The sequence below is a fragment of the Rissa tridactyla genome, chromosome 7 (assembly GCF_028500815.1).
Source record: "Rissa tridactyla isolate bRisTri1 chromosome 7, bRisTri1.patW.cur.20221130, whole genome shotgun sequence".
Lineage (NCBI taxonomy): Eukaryota > Metazoa > Chordata > Aves > Charadriiformes > Laridae > Rissa > Rissa tridactyla.
Genome location: NC_071472.1, coordinates 12836227 through 12860635, shown reverse-complemented (window position 1 = coordinate 12860635; position 24409 = coordinate 12836227). Strand labels below are relative to the sequence as shown.

General features: G+C 43.8%; 1 protein-coding gene across 4 annotated transcripts in view; it reads right to left on the bottom strand.

The window, feature by feature from the left end:
* The window catches only part of SEMA5B (semaphorin 5B), a 277297-nt gene that overhangs the window by 200355 nt on the left and 52533 nt on the right, over positions 1-24409 (bottom strand). For 3 of the 4 annotated variants that reach the window (XM_054209282.1, XM_054209283.1, XM_054209286.1), the window contains exon 2: positions 650-860. The exons of the other annotated variant lie outside the window; for it this stretch is intronic. The gene's annotated coding sequence lies outside the window, so the exon portion shown is untranslated. The remainder of the gene's footprint in view (positions 1-649; positions 861-24409) is intronic. 4 annotated transcript variants of the gene reach the window in all.

Below are 24409 nucleotides of genomic sequence, written 5' to 3'. Positions count from 1 at the left end.
TTCTAGGACCAAACTAATCAATTTCCATTCACCATCCCCCTGCCCATACTGCATCACATGTACCTACACTGAGTGACTGTGAAGTACGAGGTATTTGCTAACAATGAATTCTGGCCAAACACGCCAACAACATTATTTTGGATTTGAACTGGTATAACTAGGGCCCGAATGTCACCTGCCTTTTTAGTTAAACTGTGCTTCCCCCGCCCACTAAACAGCATCTGCAAAAGTTGCATCAGTTCCTTGCACTGCAGCAGACACACACTTTCTGTATCCAAATTACAGAAACCTAACTATCTCACACGAAGTCTGAAATATAAAGTCCTCGTTCCCAAAAAAATCAAGGGAGAAAGTCCCATTGACTCCAATGATAGCAGAGTTAAGGGAGCCCTGAGCCATTTGGAAAACGCTACATCTAATGTCTGTCATTCTTTGCCTTGTCCAAAATCACAAATAGGCTGTGGCAGCCTCAGAAACAGATGCCAAGTCTTCCAGCTCCCAGATTTGTGCTTTAACTACTTGAGACATCCTCTCATCACTGGAGCAGGAGAAACAGAATGATCAGAGACCAAAACCCCTCATGCTGAGCAACCTGAAAACATCATGTTTCAGCACAACAGAGATGAGTATCCTTCCATCACTAACTCACCAGCCCAGAGGCCAAGGACTGGCAGCAGTCCAAGGTCGGAGTCCCAGAAGGTAAACTCTTCAAGAATTAGTGATGTAAAGGCTCCCTCTCAGAGGCAGTCCCACTGCAGTCTTCTCTGAACCCCTTGGACTCTGCAAACTTCCTTCTCTGGCATGCCTCTTTGGCCTTCTTCCTTCGAGCTTTCTCATAAGCTTGTTTGTGGATGATTTATCTAAAACAAAAAAAAAAAAAAAAAAAAAAGGCTTTTTTTCCTTCATTAAAAAAGAAGTGTGCCTGCATTTGGCCGATACAATAATGATATTATAAAGTCCTCTTTGAGGAAGGCTCTCTCTACTTCTGTTAGGTCCTTCCTCTTTCCTGAGTTATATGACTAAGATCTTGGGAAAACAGCTCATAGTCTTCATGGTCAACATCACCTCCCCTTCTTCCCTCTCCCTCATCACAACATTATTTGAAACAACTTAAATGATCCTATGCCTGGTCTGAGCATCAAGTCTGATATAGTCATCATCTCTGAAGGTCCTGCTTTTCATCCATCACTGACCAGGACACAGAATCCCTATTCAGTGTAAACATGACTCAGTTTAATTTTTCCAAAGACCGTTTGTTTACTTTCTGTTAGAGACTAATGAGTAAATATTACTTGGTAGGCTAGAACTTCATGAAGACCAAATACATCCAGATCACTAGATGCAGCATAAACATATGGTCAAAAGTTTGTAATCATCCCCAAGACTACAGAGGCATCCTGTGAGGCAGCCAGGAAAGGAACTGAAGTCAATTTTCTGAATCCCAGTGTAGAGTCTTAAACATAAAGCCATCTTTCCTCCATATCTCTGCTCTCAGCAAACACTTATTTTCTGAGTTTCTGCCTAGCTATCAAATATCTAAAGCTAGCAGTTATCCATCCTCCAAGTCTGTTACAATTTTAATTGCAATTGGTCTCCTAAGTTGTCATCTCTTCTCATAGTAATTTTTGCTGAAAATATACCTCCCGTCGTTGCATGGGCTCCATTCTAATCAAGCTATGCTGTTCTCTCCACATGTTTGGCACCGCATTTAAAAATCAAAGTGCCAAATTCCTCTGTGAACTACTCAGATGCAGCACTTACATATGCCTATCAAATGCAGAGAGAAGCCAAACTTTGACCCTAAATAAGCTGATATATGAAAACATGACAGTGTTTCTTTGGCTAGAGGAAAAGAAAGATTACTTATAAAGCCTTTACTTAATTCTTTGTGGCTGTATTACAAAACAAGCAATTATAAATCTCCTCAGATTGTCCTAAACAGTACAAGTAAACTTAACAAAATGAGATACACATGCCAACATCATAAGTGCTTTTCCAAACAGAAACGTTAGGCACAGTTACAGCATCGCTTCATGTCAGTCCAGTCCAGTAGTAATTACAAGTGTTAAGAACATAAAAAGCAGAGACCAGATTCCGAGCAGAACCCAGCCTTTTTCACCTATAGAGAAAATAAAGTTCAAAGAGAACCCGAGAAAGAGTGAGCAAAACATCAGAGATGTAATGAAATCCCCGAGCCTGCCCTATATGCAGAGCTAATGACGGCTCTGTTAGTGAGCTGAAGAGGAATGGCGTAAAGGATGGAGAATCTGCCAGACACTGACAAGCCGAGATAAAATGAAGAGAAACAGTTATAAAGAAAGACTTGTTTTCCCTTGGTGATGAACTACTCTGCACAATTACAGACCCAGAGCAGAGACAGGAATTAGTCTATGGTATCTAACCAAAAAAAGGCGACTGACACCTACTTAAAGGAGGGAAGGTATTGGAAATAAGTCCTTAGTTTAACAACAGAGGAAAGAACTTTCTCATGCCACAAAGCTTCTCCCATTTTACATGGAGATAAAAATGAGACCTTCTCTAGGGAAAACCCATGTGGCATCTGCACTCCAAGGAACAATCCAGCACAAAAGACTGAAGTTTAAGCCTCCACGCTGCTTAATTTAACCAGACCGTCTAACATTTGCCTTTCACTTCTCAGCCAAAAGTCTAAGTCACAAAGTTACTGGCTATTCAGAGAGGTGTACATATCTGTATCTTAAATACGGACCAGCAACTACTAGCACGTTCCCAACCAACTCTGCTTTCTAATAACATGACACCAGCCTAAGCTGTATAAAATACCCCAACAAATTCTGAAACATCCCTGCTTTCACCTTTTAACAACACAGAGGACTGCCTGCATCAAGGCGTGTTTTGATGCTAATCACAGAGCTTTCTGCAGCTCCGTACTTCCTTTGCTCAGTGCAAATACACACGTTTGTGGGCATTAATTGGGGCATCTAGGTCCATTATTCAGAGAAGTGAAGGCATGAAGGGACCAACAGATCATTTTCTCTGACCTACTGCTGACAACTCAACTTCCCCAGTTACACAACTGAGTCCAGTAAGTGCTACATATTAGTTGATGAACACTGGTAATGTGCTCTATAGATCCAAAAAATATTCCCGTGAAACACCCAGGGAGTATTACCTTTCCAAGGGTCCTGGAACAACTCTACTAGTATAAATTTTATGGGTTATTATTCAACAACCTCAATGACTCATATGAGAAATGGATCAAATCCTTGATTGTCATTCTCCGACCCCAGCCAAAAAGATTGAGTTCTTTCAGAAAAATGGCTTGCACTTACTCTTGGTAATTTGCATCTACTTTCCTCAGCCTTTACAGCTTCTTTCTTTCACATTTACTGCCAGTGCAACCTCTGCCATTGCTTTCACTGAGCATCACAAACACTTTATTACTAATTTTCAGCTCATCTGCAAAGAGTAGAGATCTCAGAGCAAATGGGATGACAAGCCCTCCGAGCACCTTACAAACTTATGACCGGAACAGAATCTTAGAAACCAAGACTTAGAAACTCACAACTGGAATAAGGAGGTAGTAGCTAAGGTATATCCAGTAAGGGATCTATTGAACCAAGAGACAAAACAGAATATGGACGCATATTGCACGAAAAAAATGGATTCATTTCTGCTGTAGAGGAAACAACATCCACACCAGTAAAGATGGCTACTCCTGCAAGAGTTTATGTGTTTGCACTGGGGAAAAAAATCTTGACCAGGAACCAGGTTTCCATCTGAAACTTTCTGGTAGCTGGAAACTGATAATTTTCAATTTTTCCAATGAAAATCTCAAAGCTTAAAGAAAGATTTCTCTAAAAGCAATCTTTTTACAGGAATAAATTAATTTTCCAACCAGCTCTCCAACATATACATCTATAGTAGCATGTAACAACCAATGCTAGTATTTAGGCTGACCTATTTTCCTCACAAAAAGCAACACTGCTTTATTTCTCTTTGGGACACCACCCATTTTCATCTCAAATAATATGGAATAAAATCTATTATCTTCTCCATTTCCACTGCTGCTGGCAGAGACCAATGCCTTAATTTTTTTTTTTCTTTTCCAGTGTACAGTTAGATCCCTAGCAAGCTCTGCCCATCAGATTATTCCATTAACTTTCCAAATGACATGAGATCACAGTTTTACATTCACTTCCTGATCATTATCAAGGTCCTGGAAAAACTGCATTAATTTTTGAGCAGCTCAAATCCTTATGAGAATTCTGTTACTTAAACACAGTAATCATTAGCTGTGTTGGACAATATGAGCCATTTCCATGCACCGAATGCTGTCATTTAATTTCATTTTCAGACATTGCAAAACTCACCAGTTGATGGTCATTAGATGTTAATGGGGATCCCCATGAAACCTCATTAATTAGGTACTCTGTGCCTCTCAACATATTTAAAATAAAGCAAGAAATATATATCTGTGCCACAAAGAGATAAACATTTTTGTTAATCACTTTCATCATATTAGAATAACTGACTTCAATATCAGTATCAGTTCTTGCATTGTTCACTAATTTTGGTAAATTGACACTGGAAATACATTTGGTCCACTTTTACTCAGACGTGAGGTTCTGGCAGTATGCATTTTTTCGTAAAGCCTTCTAGGCAACACAGATACAAGGCTGTTTTCAGACATGCTCCTTAGAAGTGCTGTAGCAGGCAGGAGACTAAGAGCCCATCTGGAGCAGCGAGACCTGTAGGTGCTTAATTAAGATCAACCGTTGCATTACTAACAGCCATCAGGTCAGCCCTGCTTCAAGGAAACAGTGGAAGTGGAACACAAGAGTAGGATTTTGAACAGGTACTTCTGGGTTTCCAATATTCTCCACAACTCAGTGAAGAGCAAAGCATCCGAGTCCCACGCAACCCTAAGAACAATCCCCACCAGCCTTTCTATAACATGGTTCTGATCAGACAGAAATGCTGTGAGGCTGTAAATCTCCACGTGGTCTATAAATATCAGCTCGTACAACTACAGCACACTTAACATCTTGTTTCGTATTGTGAAGCCACAAAAAATCTAATTTCTTTCTTCACTGTTAGAGATGAAAGAAGGATTCTCAAAATGTACCAATGCTACTGTAGCGCCTTTATTCATATATGGATTATTGATGCAACGAATGGTCATGATGGACAAGGCTGACAAAACACTGCTGGGCTCCCTGGACGAACCCGCTGCATCAGGCAGGAAAGATTCAACTCCACACTTGCTGAATTTGGAAACCAGAATATTTCTACCTAGTTTGTCATAACTACCTCATTAAGCAAATTATTTCCTTTTCTGCCTGCCCTTAACCATCTAAAAGTTTAGCCTCATTTCCAATTTGAATTTGCCCTTTATTAAATTGAATTCATTGTTCTTTGTGCTACTACTCGTGTTATGTGTCATTTCCTTTTCCCGGTATTAAATGACCCTTGAGATGATCATCCTGCCATTAAACATTTCTTTAGATGGAATTGGCTAAATTCATTCCCACTCTTATATCTCCTTGAATGTTGTGGTCTTCCTTTGGAGACTGGTTTCTGAATTTAAGAGCATGATCTTGGTGCGGGATACTACAGGTGTGATCTTAGCAACAGCATAATAATGCATTTGTAAATTCTCTTATTCTGATGAAGCTGTTTTTCAGCCTTCATGCCTTACAGGTGATTTTGTTCTTCTCAAACACATCACACTAAAATGAAAGGTGTTTTGTTAACTTCCATCAACAAATCCTCCTTTCCCTGACTGCTTTCATTTTGCATCACTCATACTCAGGATACATTTGCTGAAGGCTCTGGTTCAGACCAGACTCTCCCCGTGTGGCACTGCAAACATCTATACACGGAATTAAGGATCCGTGGGGTCTCAGTACTGCACCAAGCGTTGTGAGAGTTGGCGACCAGTTATGCGAGAGGCACTGAATCGTGCTGCCAAATAGGGATGAAGTTAAGAACTTGTATGTTTTCCTGAATCTGAATCTTGAACTTTGGTGTACAGGATTTATTGTGGAGTCGGGCACTGTCCAACATCAGTGAGGTTAAAGCAGTTGTGAGTTTCAATTGAATTACCTCTCCCTTCATTTGTATATTTTTTTAACTCAGTCGTATTCTTTCATACACGTACTACCTTCTCACTTTTCACATGCAATTTGACACAGTCATTTCCTCAGCTATGATCTTTTCCTGTATGTCCTTCTCTGGATCTGGACCAAACCCCACCTTTTGTTACAGAAAACCACTGGTTAACGATCCATTTTTCAATGCATCTGTGTGAGCAAACGCAGCAAATGCTGAGGAGAGCAGATTTTGCAGTGAATCAAGGAAGTAAATGAGTGTGGGAACTGGGGCCCAAAAGCCATTTCAGAAAGACATTTCTGAGCTACCTTAATAGGATCAGCCTGTCATATTTCAAAACAGCATCGATGGACAGAAGTAATAAAACTTGTCTGATCAGTTTAAGCACAGGCATCCCTCACAGTTGCTTTCTGCATGCGTGCACATGCACTCACGCAAGCACACACGCTTCTTCACCCGTAGAATCAAACCTCTTAAATTTCTTCCACAATTAATTTGCAAATAGCTTATAACATAACTGGACACCCACCTAGAAGACTGCCTTACAGTACGCACATCCTGCCCTCTGAAGGTGCTCATTTCTAAGGCTTTTTTTGAACAAATACGTATATGGATATAAATATAATCTGAACATCTAAATATATGTATGTATATGCACACAGACAGTTATTTATTTATAATTTTGGCCTCATATGCCCCCAGAGAGCAAAACGCTCAGAAATCGTTCTTTCACTGGGGCTGTGGCAGCATGGTGAAAATCTCTCTGCTCTTAATTAGTCAAAAGCTCTTAAACTCATGGAGATATAAACTGCCAGAAGTAGAAATCTATTGAATGTAAGAAATGTGCTTTAGATAAACAGCAGGGAATAAAGTACAAGATGGCCCGGTGTTACTTGGCTTGACGAAGTTTTACTTTCCCTGGATCAGCAGCAGAGCTTTTAGTGTTCCTCCTTTACTTTCAATGAAACTTTACCATGGAATCTTCCCTGTATCATGACCCAGCATTCATAAAAACAATGCAACTGCCTATAGATTTTTCTGATTACATTTTCTAGAGCCAATTTTACACAGGCCGTTTATAAGTTACTCACCAGAAAGCAGAAGAGAAGAACCATTTCCATCCATTTACTAAAACGCAAAAAGCCTCAAACCAAAAAGCAAAAAGCAGCAGCTCCATTTCCTGCATTGTACAGAGCTGGGTGACACCAGCAGCGACTTTTATGATACCATACGCCCTGCTGAATGGTGTTTCACTCAGCTGATGTAGCCTTATTGGAAGGTTAATAAACAGGTGTGATCTTTGGCTAATAAAGGCTGAGTCCCTTATAAAGGAGATACATTTTCAACTTGCAGGGAGAAAGGGCGGGGGGGGAACACAGGCAGGAAAAATCTCTGCTGAGGGCACCGTGGGCATGCCAAAATTTGCAAAGCAGGGATGAGGGGCCTTTTATGGAGTTTCACTATGACAGGACATGGGGGCAAGCTGAGCCAGGACTTGCTCTAAAGCACCCTGCAAGGTTCTTTCCCCAGAGCCACATGGCAAACTCAGAAACCAACATCCCAGCTCTCACCTGCTTCTAGGTTTGATGTTACTTATCACTTTGATGAACTGTGTTGCAATTAAAAAGACAAGAGGGAGTTGCCAGCCTGGGGAGCTTTTTTTCCTCCAGGATGTGAAAGAGGGAAGGTCTCAGATGCAAACCACCTCTGAAGCACATACGTGGAAGCATGAGCTGTACCATCCCTGAGAGATGCAGCTTGGCCACCCCCAGGCACCGAAGAGCCTCCACAGAAAAGAGGAATACTCACCTCCTCTTTCTACCGCTGCTGAGAAAGCAGGAAGCAAAGTTTGTTTTTATCAAAGCAAGCCTTTTTTCACATGTGTGCCCATTTCTGGAGAACCTAAACCTGGCAGGCTTCTTCCAGCCTCCCAGGAAAGCATTTTCAGCACACCCTGTCCCGAGACCCTCCCTCCCCCTGTTCCCCACACACGCACTCTCAAATCCCATTGAGGTAAACAAGTGATAAGACTTCGGGATTAGGTCTACTGACCTCAGAAGGAATTTTGCTCAAACAAGAATTAAGCTTGGAAGGATTTTGTCCTTACCAAGAGGCTTCTAAAGGTTTCCCACGTAAGAGGTTCAGGAAAATGACTTGTGGAATTTACATCCCGCTTTGCTCCCTCAGTCACTTTGGCAGCTTATCCTGGAGGGCACCGGAGCTGGCACTCAGACAAGCCGTCAGCTCACAGCCTAACAAATTATTGATTCTCTCCTCACTTTGAGGCAGACAACAACAAACTCCTAAATGCACTGCATCCTTCAATATCTCCCTCTGGAGAAATACCCGTTTGTAACATTGGCAGTAACGGGGCATTTCCATCTCTCAGGCCATGACGGGTGGATGAAGCACTGCGGTTTATGTATTTTGTTATTTTGCCTTCAACCAAGGATCGGTGACTCGGGGAGATTTTTGCGCAGAGTGTGACTTTCAAATCCACACTCAGACACAGTGAGACATACGTGCAAACATTCAAGTGCACATATATAAAATTGATTGAATTTGGAATGCAGAAGGTGTCCAACAGAAAATGGGGTTGAGAGCTTGTTTTCCCCAGTATTACATTATTAAGGAGCAAACACAGTTTTCCATGCGTCATGCACTTAATGAGCTCCAGATTGCAGGATACAAAAAGATCTTGACATTGGCTTGAAGAAACAAAATGTTCAAAATGATCTGGATATATTGAGGCACTTCATCATAAATGGCACATCACCACATTGAGTATCAGTTTTGCAAAATTCCTGTTATTTTTCTGCAACTCATAGCAATGTGTCCCAAGCTTTCTTGTTTTCCTCCTGCCTTCTCCACTGCCCACTCACTAGGGATGTAGGTTCTCCCTTGACCCCCTGCTCTGGAGGGGCCGAACCTTCTGCTGCTGATGGTATGCCAACTCTGCAGCCCCCAAATGCTGAAACAAATGTGCAGCAACCAAAAAGTGCTGGGGATTCATCACTAGACTCATGTCAAGAGCAGCATGAAGAGCAGCATCTACTTCTACCTCTCCGCTTATAGTCACGGAAGCCCCTTATAGTCATTCAGCCCCTCTCATTCGTGTCAAGGGCTAGAAATGAGGGCATTCAACAGAATCCATCACACATTGTGCCCCTGGGCTATACGGGACAGACCCAGGAGCTGAACCAAGGAGCTGCAGCTCACAGTCTTTTGTTACATCTCGTATGCCATGCCTCCCACTGCCTTGCGCCATCTCACATTAGGACTACAAGGGGTCCCTTGGGCAAGTTCTGCCTGCTCCCAGCTTAGAATACAGATAAATTCAGCAGCCCATCTATTCTGCATTGAAATGCTTCCTCTGCACCTGAAATCGATACGGTTTTCATGCAAATTTTTACTACATGTGCTGCACTGTTTCTAAACATTCATTCAGTCAACACACCTAAATAGCTCTGAAAATGATATTATGGCTTATCAGGCCAATGATCTACAATTTTATATATCCCTAAAAGCTTATTTATAAACAGCAGTATAAACATTGTTAAGGCTATTGTGTGAAACTCTTATACCATTTCCAAGAATGTTTTTTGCAAATGCTAATTTTATCAGAAACATTAAACAGCAAAAAAAATTACTTTTGTTTTCGCCAGTCCATTTCTGATTAAGACTGATATAACAGAGATTTCAAATGTGCAAGAAATACTCTGTACCACAAACACTTCTTATTGTCCCTGTGTATTGCAATATGTCCCAATTTCAAGAGTCTGCTTTGCTTTAGATAACGTTGCCAAGTTACTAAAAAAAAAACCCTCAGCGATGGACTGTTTGCATCCCATGGTCATAATAATGTATCCTGGTGACACTGAAACATCAAGATGTAAACAATCAAGAGACAGAAGGACATTGACCCAATTGGCTAAGTCTAAAAAACTGCAATTCAAAAGCAATGTGGTATTTAGACCATTGAATATGTTATCAGGATAGGTACTTGCAGAACTAGGTGCCAATTTTAGCATTTCTCAGCTGAATTTGCAAACTGAGTTCATATGTTGGGCTCACTGCAGAATAGAGACCTCTAACAGATGCAGATTCATATATGCTGAAGAGGCTGAAACAATCACTCCTAGCCTCAAGGCAGAGAAAAAGGAGAACATTTGTTTTCAATATTTAAATTGACTGAAACTACAGGATAGCTCGTCATTAATACAAACATATAATAACAGGCAGAGGACAGCAGTGAGACAGACATCTATCCTGGCTGGATGGTTTTGCAGCCTTAAAATACACTGGATACAAATCAAGTATAAGCCACCATTAGCTGCAGCAACATTTTAGGTGATGGACTGATAGTGAGAAAAGGTAGATCATGTGTATCTTTTATTGGACTAATATATAAGCTGTTACACATGAGCCTTCAGGCCAAAAAAGTCTTCTGGGAGCTGGCAGCAGAAAGAACATTTCTGGCCTGAAAGCATTTCACTGTTTCAAGCCAAGACAAAGCCTCCACCTCTGTCCATTTTATCTCAAGCAGCTGAAAATATTTTTTGCAGCCTGTTTGTGACAAACAGTCACAATGACAACTAGCACAAACTCAGCAGGCCCAACAGAGAAGTCCTTACCACTTAAGTGCTCTGTTTGCTTTTTGCACTGTCTCTATCCACCCAGGATATTTATAGAGCACAGTCACTGGGATGTTCACAGCCCCATCATGGTGACTTGGCAAGTTTTGCAAGAAGCGCAGTCACGAAAGGAGCAATTCTCTGTGAAATCACACATATACTTTCACCTGTCACTAGTACTTGGGTGTCCCTGGAACTGATCGTTGCAAATCTCTTGGGATTACTGTGCATTTTAGGGAAAGAAAAATAGGTGTTTCTCAGAGACAGCCAAATAGGGATTTGGCCAGGAGTGACTTCTATGTCTCTTTTGATAATGTTTCCATATAAACATAAAGGGCCACTTAGCAGTGACTTGAACAAGGTGTTTCCAAACTAAAAACGTGAAGGGGTTGGTGTTGGCTGAGTTAAAAACCTAGACTTTGAAATTAGGGACTGCAATAACTCGAACCCTGCCTAGACAACCATAGAACCCAAAACCAAAAACAACTTTATTGTTGTTCACATAATATCAAGAAATGTGTGAAGCACAGAGAGTTTTATGTGATCTGGCCACCAGCATCAGAAACTTAAAACTGTGGTCTCTTGCATTTGCAAAAGACCGCCTGCACCAGACCATGGGCGGGATTTTGCAGGTCTCTAGGAATTACATGAACCCTGAAACAGGGCTTTGAGCAGAACCAAGACTGAAGTGGTCAGAAAATCTTTGGAAGCTTTTTTCCTTGAGCCAAAAGAATTTGGGAAATCATATCCATTCTGCTGAAATTGTGTCTGAAAGGAAAAAAAAGGCAAGAAAACTGGAAAAGTTCTGAAAATGGGGAAATCAGACATGGAAAACTTTTGAGAATAATAAAATATTCTGATATAAGGTTTTGCTTTAGCATGTTCTGTATTATGCATCTGAAGATAAACATTTCTTAAAACAAAGCTTTTCTGTGAACCCCAAACAAAGCTTTTTTCCCCCTCAGAATTTCATTTCCAGTTTTGAAGTTTTCTGGTTTTGTTCCTACACAGAATAAGTACAAACACTAAAATCCTACATAAACATAGCTTTTGCCCATCCCACAATTTACACCTGAAATGCCATTCGTCTCTATAGGGACAACATACCTGAGCACTTCACAAAAAGACCGTTCTGTGCCTCTTGGTATTGTTAGGCATCTAAATATTTTTTAAAATGTGAAGTCAGCTGGTTCGCAAGAAATGAACCAGGTAGCCCTAAAGCATACACCAAACTGCATTTCCAGACAAGTCAGTCAGAAGCATAAGGCTATGAATAATCTGTGCACAAATCTCCCCCCCAAAAAAGGAAAAATAATAAAGGCAAAGGGGAGAGGGGAGGAATTCAAACAAGCAGCGTCCCTATGATAATGACAGTGCTGGAGCACTGCTGTAGTGTAGCCGGGCTGTGGCAGGCGATAACATTCTTTCCCCAGAGGAACCTTTAGGTTTATGACAAATCAGGGATGATGCTCAACAGCTATTTGATGAGCTCCGCAACAGCTGCTGAGGTCTGCGTGCCACTGCAACACAGCTGGAAATGCACAATGCCGCAGCATTAAATGGATAATAACTCAGGGCTTGCCAAGCACTGAGTATCACTAACTTTTTCTGATGAGTTATTTGTGTCCATAATCAGCTGTGAAACTCTTTAGGAAAGATCTTCTCTGAAAAGGAGGATTTATCTGAAAAGGAACCCACTGTCATTAATAAAGTTGTCTGGCCTCAAAGCCTCAACAAATCAGATTCAAACCCATGGTGCGGTCTTACGGCAGTTAAATGTTTTCCCAGTGATGGAAATTTAAGGAGTTTTTAAAAGAAAGAAAAAATGGCAAATAAATGAATCAGCGAATCTTTGTCTATCAGAAAGGATGATTTGCTGGTGGAGCAGAAGAATTACCATGCGCCCATCACAGTATGATCACAAATGAAAAATTTTACACCTATTGGAGAGCCATTTTTGACTTGGAAAAAAAAATCCTAATAGTGCAATCACTTACATCTTGATTGTAAGACATTGTCTGCTCTGAGTAAAGGCGGGGACCAGCTCTCCCAGTGAACAGGACCCAGGCAACAAATTGTGGCACAGGCAGTTCCACTTCCTTCAGTCCTGCCAGAAGAAAAAGCTGTATCCACTTCACTGCAAGAAGCATTAAACACCAGGCTGTGTGCAGCCACCCTACAGGGAAAACAAGGGGCAGAACCAAGCCTGTTGCTCTCTTATGGTGAAATGAGTCAGAGTAGGAGGAAATATTGTGTAGAGCGCAGTGGGGGACAGGACTCTCCTCTACTCCCCCTTGCACAAGTACAGGTCATGCCAACCTAGCTTTTCTAGTTTGGTTGGGGGGTTTTTTGTGCACAGTACAAGAAAGTTCCTGGCACAGCTCTCAGCCAAAAGATCTCTCCCTTCTTTGAGTGATTGCTCTGGCCAGTTATGGGAGCGTCTCTCAGCTGGTGGTGGAGCAGCATCGCAGTTGTCGTCACCATTTCTGGAACTGGGATGCTCTGCAGCTGCTATGTTCTTGGTGAGCGAATGAATCACTGCTCACAAAGAGGCGACAGTGGCAGGTGAGGGCAATCTGCGGAAGGAAGGCAGGGGGCACATTCCTGTCTTTGCCTAAATAAATGAAAGATCTGCCCTCAGTCCAGACTTAGTCATTCACATGTTGCCACGCTGACCAGTCTTTTCCCGTCCCATACATGCCAAAGGCATCTGCCTTAAAGAATGTAAATTAAATAAGAATCATTGCCTTCTCCTTCATTATACTAATGCCTGGAGCATGAAAAGGGGGGAAAAAACCCAACAGAATCTTACTCTGATTTACATCAGATGCCATTTGTATTTTTCACTGGCTGCCTGAGGGGGAGGGAATCCACAGAATTAATATGGGGGCTCTTTATCGTCACCAAAGGAACAGAAACACAAGAAAAGAGCAGATGGGAGAGGATGAAAAGGGAGTAAGACAGTATTTCAGAGAAGTGTTTATAGATATTGTTTCTTGGGCATTTCACAGGTTCACGCTGAGCACGTACGTTGAGGAAGGAGGGGAGGTTTCTACAGCCAACAGCAAAGCCTCTGATTTTCTTCCAGAGGTTTCTACTGCTCCACAACCGAGTCCCATGCACTGCTCCGTAACAGCCTTTTAAGGACAATGATGGCAAGACTCTCCTTTTAGCAGCACCAAATTTGCCAGCATTAAGAGGAAAAGGACTCATTTTAGTGGATCTCAGCATGTTTGACATGCATAGTCTTTCACTGCGGGTAGGGACAGAGCCCACACAGACAAAGGCAGGGCATCCCCTGTAGACTCCTGCTCATATAGTTGTAACAGTGAGCAACTGCGAGGAGCCTGTTGGGGCAGAAGACCCCCCAGCAGGAGCTACAATGCTGAGAAGAACTGTATTAGCTGTATTCTCCATGGACAACCTGATAATGACCGCACAGAGTACAAACTCCTCTTACTCTCCTCACGTGACGGCATGGACGTGCCACACTGAGCTCACATGGAGAAGGCGGCAATCAAGCAGAACAAAACAACATCCAGCCTGGTTGTATTGTCTCCCCAAGCAGCCTCCGTGGTAGTCAGGCCTTTTATTCCCTTGCATATGATGACCGATCAGGAGAAACCATAATTTTCAACTCTCAATTTTATCCCAAGTCTTGCACTGGCCGGTCATTTCTTTAAAGCGCTAGTTCCTGTAGTTACACAAAAGTCAGTGCTGTTCCTGGTTCCTGAGGAAATGATACCCAGAGTACAGTCTGCCAGTTGCTTCTTCCTAATAACTCAGAAACTCATGGACTAGTTTTAATCCAGACCAGAGAAAAGTGGAGGTTTCCGGGATAAGTAATTCTCACAAACTTCATGAACAAAAGCTCTGGAGAGGACAAAGATCTAGCAGCTTCAGGAAAGCTTGAAATGTGAACTGGTGCCTTATTAAACTAAACCACGTAGGAAATAGCCTTTTATATGAGACCTAACTACCTTCATCAGGGTTCGCAACCAACCACAAGACACAAATCTGCAGGAAACTAGTATTCATTTGGAACTAAAGACGGAGAGAGAAGACTGAAAATCCGAACAATAAAAGATCAGCCTCCATCCCCACACATATATGTCAAAACAAAAAGAACCTCAGTCACTTTTTCAGTTTTCAGGCTCTATAAGACAAATTAAACCTCTCCAGACTTGATCTCACAAGGTCTGAAAACCAGTCTGGCAATACGACACTTGGTTCAATGTCTGCAGCTCAACCGTAATTAAAACATGAGACGTAAGAGTCCAATCCAGGGTAGACACAGCTCTGCCTAGGCTACAGAAAACAAAGCCAAAAAACCCCAATCAGACAATTTAATTGCAGAGAAACTCCCCTCCCCTAACATAAGGTTTTAAAAGCATTTGTTTCTAAGGATCGTTAAATTAATAATCATGAAAAACAATGATTTTTACAAAAACTATTTTACTTCCCATCATTAATTCAGCATCTTTGAACTGCTGAAGAGACATGGATAGGAATGGCAAACCTCACGTGTCCTACATGTGCCACATCAAGATGGTGCCACTGAAGAGTACTACAGCACCCTCCATGCCCTCACTAAATCTGCCTTGGGGACAAATCCATCCCACACTGTTGGGATTCAGCCGGAACCACCGCTGCAGACCACAACAGTGATAACGCTGGCATTTCTGGTACTGTGTTAACTAACATGGTTTAAGATGCTGGTATTTCAGGCTTCCTGAGCAGATCTATCAGTCGGCTCCCATTTACACTGTCACTGATGGAGGGGGCACCCGCAGGGAATTGGAGCTCTGAAAATACCTCCATGCAGACAGGGCCAGCGAGGCCTCCTCCTCATGGTGATTTACTTCACTGCAGCAATGAAAATTCCTGTCTGGAACGGAGTGCCTGACTGCAAACTTACCACAGCTCCAGGGCTAGCAGAGTCAAAAGGTCACAGTATTTATTTGTTGCTCTTCCAAGATCACTTTCCCATGAACTTGATGGATTCTCAAATGCCTTCTATTGCACAGAAGACTGTGATTAATCTAAGTCTTGGTTCAGTTTGGGACCAGAAGTGTTTTCTTCAAAAAACTCATTCTTAAATTCACTCAGATTCTTAGCAGTTTTAAAAGTGAAAAATTACTTTTAAACTAAAATACATAAAGGTCTTATTTTTCTAAGCAAGTATAATGACTGCAGAAAATGAATTATTCTATTTCTTAATGTAACACACTGCCTGTCAGAGGAAGAATTCCATGCTCAGGATCTTCAGCCGCTCTCTTTTTCCCTTCTCTGTGTTAAGATATGGAAGAAGTCAGTTCTGCTCCCAGGCCTGATACCTACCTTTTGTGCTGTTGCATGTAGAACTTGAATTTCATGTGTGTTTTCTCAGCTAATAAAAGCACTTGTCTCTGTCTCTGAAGCATGGTATTATTTAATTTTTATATAATATAATAGAACATGGTGATTTTATACAGTGTCTCATAACTTTCTCTTCTTTATAAAGCCTCAGTTCCTGGAGCCATGTTGTTACATGAAATTCTCATTAGACAAAAATAAAAAAAAAAAGGAAAAAAAACATTTTTAGTGCTCAGGGTAAAAAAGAGGAGATTGCAAAAGTGAATACTATAGGTTCAAAAACCAGATGAGCCCTAGCTAATCGTGTTACAGCAGTTTAAGGCATCACCATCCCCAGATGTCTGCCTCAACCATTTGCAGAGGTTACCACTGCTTGAAGCCATGGGCAGAGTAGAACACGTGTCTGCACTTAAACACAACAGCTTACAGCCAGAGAGCTCGATTCATGCCCATCATCCTCACTGGTTTGAGCTAAAAGATGGGTTTTGCACCGGAGATGGAGGCAGCACAGGCTTACCTGCCCCTCTGCCTATTCTGTTAAACAGGGGCCCTGACAGTCGGGGCAGGGCAGACAGCTGGGGCCCCGTCTCCAGCCCCAGGTTCATCAGCCCTCATTTTGGACCCCAGCATTTCAAACAAGCTGTTTTGGAAGCAGTGATGCTAAAGTTACCATGGGACCCAGCTACCCCTGTAACTCCACTTCTCTTATGTCCCAGGTAATCCCACCCTGGCCTTCCAACATCCCTCTTCCAAATCTCCTGACATCCCCACATCACAAACTCTCTCCCACACCCCCAGCCAGGACCTCACTTTCTCCCCACATACCCTCACTAGTGGCCAGATGTTTGCCGAGCTGAGTGCTGCCCATCCGCCGTGCTGCCAGTCCAGCCAGCAGTCAGCCATGGCAGGCCTAAGGTGTCTGCTTCTTGTCTGCTTCTCCCTGGAGGCACTGATTTGGCTCTCTGTCCTCCACCCATCCAGAGTATCTTCATTTGCCCGTGGCAGTAACGCTTTTTGTCCCTTTTCCTGGGAATACCTGTGCATCAGGAACCCTCGACAGCAATGATGCAGTGTGTCTCCCATTGCTCTACACATAACCTAGCCGCAGTTTAAACTCACGACCTTTGGGGCTTACCCCCTCAAATACAACACTTAACGTCTAGTCCTGAGATTGCCTTTCCACCCTAAACGCTCATCAAAATTAATAAGGCATGAGGTCTTATATGCTAAAACTGGCACATTCCCAGTGGGAAATCAGCTGTCCCAGAAGTCTCAAGCCTGGCAGGAAACTCCAGCTTTCCAAGAGCCTGGAGTTATGTGGGACAAGCTAAATGATGCTACTCAGCAACTGTTTCCCAGAGAAATACAGCAAGGGCCATGACAAGGCCAACAAAGACTAAAAATATCCCAGAGTTTACCCCATGCTCTACATACTGTTTCATTTAATGTGCCATAATTAAGGCTTTTTGTACATACACAGCGATGTATGAAGTGGAATGCTGTCACAACTGGGAATGGCGATGCCTAAGAGACACAAAGACAAGGGGATAGAGGTGCTGTTCAGCACAGAAGACACACCGGAGTCTCAGGGATAAGAGTAAATTGAGAGGAATACCTCGGAAGGAAAAGGTCTGCTCAAGGGGTGATGGTGCGCTACAGTAAAAATTCATCTGTTTAGCTGGATCCCATCAATTTGGTGAATGGAGCTGCTTTCAGCATTTAAATTTCACTCCGAGTTATGTCTACAAATTGTACTTATTTGAGACTGCAAAGCATCTGTTTAAAGCAAGCTCTAATTTGAGACATTTTTCCCTTTGATAAGATGACGGCATCAAATTCCTAAGTACTAAAAACCAGACAAAAATCAAGAGCTGAGATGCTGCAAGATTTGACATTTTTCATGTAGCAGCAAGCCAGTCTGACACTCTCTCATGGATCCCAGCGTGCTGTTACTACGTGAAGCTCTAATGCCGTTGATAATAGTTAAAGCATGGCAGTTATGTTTCAGGAGCCGAAAATAAAACAAAAAAACTTGAAGTGCCTTTAAACAAACATTATTGAAACCTCTCCTTTTGGTCCTTGAGTTCCCACCGGGTAGACACCATACCCTTCATGCAACCTCTGGCTGCTGATTAATGAAACTTGGCAAAGGGTAGCAAAGCCACGCCAAAGGCAGCACAAAATCCCAAATTTCTACAAATCCCAGAGGTGAAAATGCACAGACGACAACAGCACACACACCCCCCCCAATCGTTTCCTGACTTCACTTAGCCACAAGTTTGAGTTAAGAGCACTCAAACAGGCTGTGCTTTTCCCTCTGTGCTCCTGACAATGGCTCCACATTCAAAGCAATCACAGCCATCTCCTGTGTACAATTACTGGCCTTTTACAGCCTCACCTTGTCTAACTTCCCACTACGGACCACAGCTCTAGTCAGACACTACGTGCATTTGCAGTAACTTTTCATGTAGTTGCCTGGATTTCAGGCTCCTGTAGGAAACCTGCTGTCTGCAAAGTTAACAGGCATGAAAACATAGAATACAATTCTCACGTAAGCTAAAACTGAGCTTTTTGGATCATTAGTGTTCATAGCACCTAATCATGCTACTGCTAGAATAACGAACCCTTTATGTTCTGCAGATACTGGCTTGAGCTGCGAAAGCCAAACATCCAGACTTGCCGGGTGTTCGTGTTCTACATCACATCTCGGTTTTCGTGCTTTGTTTCATTTATGATTAAAAAGTAATAATCCACATGCCATGTGATTCGAGGATCTACACTCTGGATGGCTCCCAAAGCAAAGCAGCGTCCCTCCCAGGGTCCAGACAGCCCTCAGCAGCAAGATTCAAAAGACAATATACAGCAAGCCGCAACATCCCGGCTTCTTGCCTACAAACCAGCAGCTTGGGACCAATGGCGCAGATAGGTCAGAGCAACACACTGCAGCAACGATCAGAAATATCCAAGGTGACCTTAAACAGGTCCCAGGTCTCTCCTGGAACAAGCAGGAATGCTTGTTCAGCCACTGCACTGCAGCCCTTGAGATACCCCCAACATACCCTACGCAGTGGAGGAGAGGCCAGCCGGTGTCGGGGAGGGAGAGTAACACGCTGCCTGTAGCTGAGGACAGAGCTAGTCCTGGTTTGCTGCTGCACTGCAGTGATGCTTCCCGGGAGGCAAAGCCCAGGAAAACCCACTGAGATGGGTTTGCAGACACCCTGACAAATGAGTCCTAAAAATGACCCATATGAATTTCCCACCCTGTACAAAGTTACTATGCTTCATATCACCACTGGGGTGTGAGGGCAAATGGCTTGCTGACTATGTTAAAGAAATTAACTTTTGTGCTGCTTGGCTGTTTGCAAATAGAAAGCCTTTGAGGCAGGAATCTTGAATCCAAGTAATTGGTTTTTTTAGTCAACTACAAAGGACATTTCACAAAATTTATCCTAAGTGTCATGTATCATAATATGTAAAATATATCATAATAGATCCATGTGTCTCCCAAAGCCATGCCTCAGTCCTACTGCTCCTCCTGCATCAAAGTTTGTTAGCTGTGCATGCCCCATGGCAATTTCCATTGCATGTGATATAGGGTAGGTTGTGTGCATGCGCTGGGCAGCAGAAGACCTGTTGAAGACATTCCAAGAAAATGCCTGGGGGCACCAGTGCAAAAATCCCAGTCCCAGTTCTGCTTTTGATTTCCTCCTGTGACCCTGGTTAAGCTTTCCTACCTGTGCAAGACCCCAGTCCCCAGGGCTCTTGTGAAGATTAGCTTCTATAAGGCTCTTATGAGAAGAAAAACAAAGTATTTTCCTTGTCGTTGCACAGCCGCCCTTGTGGAAGAGTCCTGGGCTTCTCAACAGAAAAGCAACCAATGGCTTCTGCAGCACAGCAGCCATGTGCTACAGAAGGGACCCAAAAATGTATTTAAAGGGAAAAAAAAGAATGAAAGGTTTCTGGGAATATTTTTTAGTCAGCACCTAGAATGCTGCTGCTGGGAACTTGTGCTCTGCTCAGCTTTACCGGATGATTTAGAAAGACTCCAAATTCCATTTTTCTGTATAAAACAGTGAGAGTGGGAAAGGAAGAAGACAAGGCTGAGAAGACAAAATGCAGAGAGAAAATATGAGACAGGGACTATAAATGAAATGTAAAGTGTTAAGTACCTAGGGAGGACAGGGCAAGAGCGGAAATAATACCCCAGGTATGAAAACCAGAGAAAGGCAGGGGACAAGAAATGCTTACAGATCAGTGAGCGAGCAGTAGCTCCTCTGGGACGAGGTGTGAAAGAATTAATTCAACAGCGAAGTGGGGAAAAGGTAATGAAGAAAGGGCTGGTGTAGCATTTACAGACTGCTCAGAAAAGTCACGGAGGAAGTGCTAATGAAGTGTACATTAGTAGAAGTGCTAATAAAGCGTTGAGGGAGGTGATTCTGTCCCCCCTTTTACTCTGCTCTGGTAAGACCCCACCTGGAGTACTGCATCCAGCTCTGGACACAGTCCTCAGCACAGGAAAGACATGGACCTGTAGGAGCGGGTCCAGAGGAGGGACACAAAAATGATGAGGGGGCTGGAGCACCTCTCATACAAAGACAGGCTGAGAGAGTTGGGGTTGTTCAGCCTGGAGAAGAGAAGGCTCTGGAGAGACCTTATTGCAGCCTTTCAGTACTTAAAAAGGGCTTATAAGAAACATGGGGACAAATATTTTAGCAGGGCCTCTTGCAATAGGATGAGGGGTAATGTTTTTAAACTAAAAGAGGGTGAATTTAGACTAGATAGAAGGAAGAAACTTTTTACAGTGACGGTGGCAAAACATTGGAACAGGTTGCCCAGAGAGGTAGTAGATGCCCCATCCCTGGAAACATTCAAAGTGGTGAAAAAGGCTCTCAGGCTAGGTGATATGGAGAGAAAGAGGGATGTGTAAACTGCTTGAAGGAGCTGATGAGACACCAAGCATCTTCTGCCCGTGGAGCTACACACTGTCCTTGTCACAATGGCTCCATGCCACCAGTGCACCGGCCTAAAAAGTAATAGTGTAGATCCAGGTGTCATGTACAGCATAAGTGACACAGACCCACAGTCCTTGGTTGTCTTGCGTTCAGCACATGGGCATAGCAGGAAGCTGGCCATGTAGTGCCCCACAGACCGAGCTCCAAGCAGCCAGACATCAGGAAACACTGATCATTCAGACGGCAGGATAACAACATACGGCACTGATGGAATACCTGTGATTACCAAAGCACTTTGTAAGTATGAACACAACCTCTCTCTGTCACTAGGAGACAAATTAATATTTGTCCCCATTATACGGGAAGGAACTGAGACACAGAAAGGTTACGTGATTTGTTCTACACAGCAAAAGTGAACAGCAGAGCAAGGAAGATGATGACTGACAGACACAGTCCATGTTTTTCCTCTGCTACTGGTTTTGCCAGACTGCAATGCACTCATACTGGCAGCGATGGGGAGAAAGCACCACACACAAAGTTGGGATTCATATTGGTGACAAGTCTATCCAGCATTATGATAGCAAACTGTAGCTGCCTTTGACAAAATACTACACATTTCAGAGCCAATCTCTGGATATTAGGAGCTAGGACAAGACATCCACAAAGGACGGCTTATTGCAGACACAGACCCCATATAGCAGCAGGTTTTGGTCAGTGACAGACTCAGTAAATACACAGCCCAGGTAGGAATCCCAATCAAGGCTTCTTTTCCCAAAATTCCCACCAAAATCAGAAAAGAGACAGAAGTGCAGAGTGGCCTTGTTACTAGCTGATGAATATGAACAGGCAACTTGAGACTATTCAGTTCCTGGCTGACATATCCTGCTTAGGGGCTATTTTCAAACCAGGGAGAAAAAGAGAATAAAAATATTTCCTCCATGGATCTTGACTTCTCTCCCTTCCTGTAATACTTTCATTGTGCTTGCCAGATTGGAAACCACTTCTGGCCAAAATGTCCCCGCCAGGAACAGAACAGAAAATGAGCTGTCTGCTAATAGGTATCACCTAATAACAGGGAAAGGAGTTATTTCACTTACAGTCCATGCTGATATCTCTGAAGGACCTTGAGAGCAAGGCATTCAGAAGATGAATTCACAAACCCTAAGTACCGGTTTGAACTTCTGACATCTCCTTCACTGCTGAGCGTTAGCCTTGCTGCTGGCTAACACTGGGTGCCCCATTCACCTTGGCCTCTGTGAATTCACTCAGCCTGTGGTGCCCACCAGCAGCTTTTTAGCTGCACACTCATAGCTAGTTCAAACGCAGCCCCCATGCTGAGCTGGTTACATTACCAGCAGTGCAGCAAGTGTAAGTGTAAGTCACTGCTGTAGGGGAAGTGAGATGATGAAGGTCATTAACTTCTCATCCCGAAATCCCATTGCATGCCCAGTCCAGCCTCATCTCGCAGCAGAATGGTCGCTCTTTTGCAGAGCTTGTCTCTTCTCCCATCTCTGAATTAGGCTCAGTTCCCCCTCCAGCTCCCCAAGGGATGCTGTATGTATTTCATGGCCTTCAGCCACACAGAGTTTAGATTGCCCAGAACTTGCAGGGTCAGGAATCTTGGCCATCTCTATGTTCAGCTAATGACAAGGAAAGGAGAAACGCTAGATCTGGAGGCAGCTGCACTGCTCTGGAAGGGAACTGCACAGAAGCACAGCTGCTCCTTCCCCACGTGACAGTGGCAGCAAGCAGGGACCTGCAGCCCCCTCAGGCTGCCCACAGATCCCTGCCCATTTTGATCTGCTCACACCTCATAACCTTTTTGCCTTGGTATAACTAACTGCAGAAAGCAAGCGGCAAGAGAGGACATCCACCCCAAAAGATAATAAAGCTTTTAAATGAAAAAAAGGTGCAAAAATGTTGGTGTGCGTGTTAGGGGACAGGGAAGCACACACAGGTGGCTACTATATTAAAAGTCAGCATTTGCAAACTCAACGCCGCTGAGCTTACTTTGTTGCTGTCTCTTCCCTTCCCCTCTGCACACGATGGATGCTGAATGGGAAATAGGCACCGCACTTGCTGGGAGAGCCTGACAACTTATAAACCCAGTTCAATTCCCAAGAAACAGCAGTTTTGTAATCATTTGTGCAAGTCAGGTAGAGGTTTACAGTGCTGGACAGGAGGAACTCCCAGAGCACCCGAAAAGCAAAAACGATTCAACCCTCATGTCTAGAGCAAGCTCCAGAAAATTCACACAAATTTCCCCAGCTGAAAACCAGCCCCCATCGCTGGGCTCACACAGGGCAGCTGCTGCAGCCTCCAGCCCTCCCCATGGTCACCCACAAAAGGGGTGGAAAGCTTGGGGAAATGCCAGTGGGCCAGCTCAGAGCATCGAGGCAGCCCCGTGAAAATTGGTGAGGAAGTTGCTCTGCAGCTGCCGGTGGGCTCTAGCTAGCCATGGTCCCAGGACAGGGGGAGAGGCTGTGGGAAACACAAGCTGGAGAGCTGGCTAGGGAGAAAAGGAAAGTTCCCCAATGGTTAATGTGTCTTCAAGCAGGGCAAAATCCAGCTCCCTTCATAGGGTAAAGGTGAAATGCGGCTCCACGCGGCTCTACACAGCCCCATGTGGCGGTGAGAACGCTGCCTCAGCACGGACACTTCGACCTCTCTTCCGAGCATATGAAAACTATTGTGCCTTATCAGCTCTCCTCCACTGGAAACCTCCTGCAATCCCATGCTGGGGACTTAGGAAGAGGTCAGGGAGGGAGAGTTTTACACGCTGAATCATTCCCAGACAAATCGTTTCCTTATTATATATGGCAGCCTCCCACGGACGGACTGCCAGAGGGACCTCTGAAATCGTATTAGGTGCCTTTCCCTCGCTCCTCTTTATCCCCCCTGTCATCCTTCTCTTTCTTGAAACATTATAGCTCACAGTCCCACCGGAGAGGGTCCAGGGGGTCATGAGCACTCAAACAGTCCAAGGGGCCCGAGGAAGGGAGCAGCGTGAGCGCTCACTGTAAATCGCTCCAGGCTCAGCAACTCCAGCCCCACTCTCTGCATGGAGCGACCGCGCTCCCATCTCACACTCCCAGCCCTTTGCGGGACTTGCAGCCAGATGTTGGGATCCAGCAAGGCCAGCAGCAGAGCTGCTCTCCAGGCCCGCAAGGCCATTGCTCTGGCAGGCTGCCGACCGTGCCTGCGGGTTTGGTGTGTGCGCTCCCACCACGTCTACCCGTGCCCTGGACTCGCTGGATGCAAATCAGGAGCCACAGAGCTGTTTTTGCAGAAAGCATCAAAGAGGAGTTAATAAGCCCCGAGGAGGCACTTAGCTCTGCCATGCCAAAGCTCTGGTTACAGCCTCCAGGCTCGCAC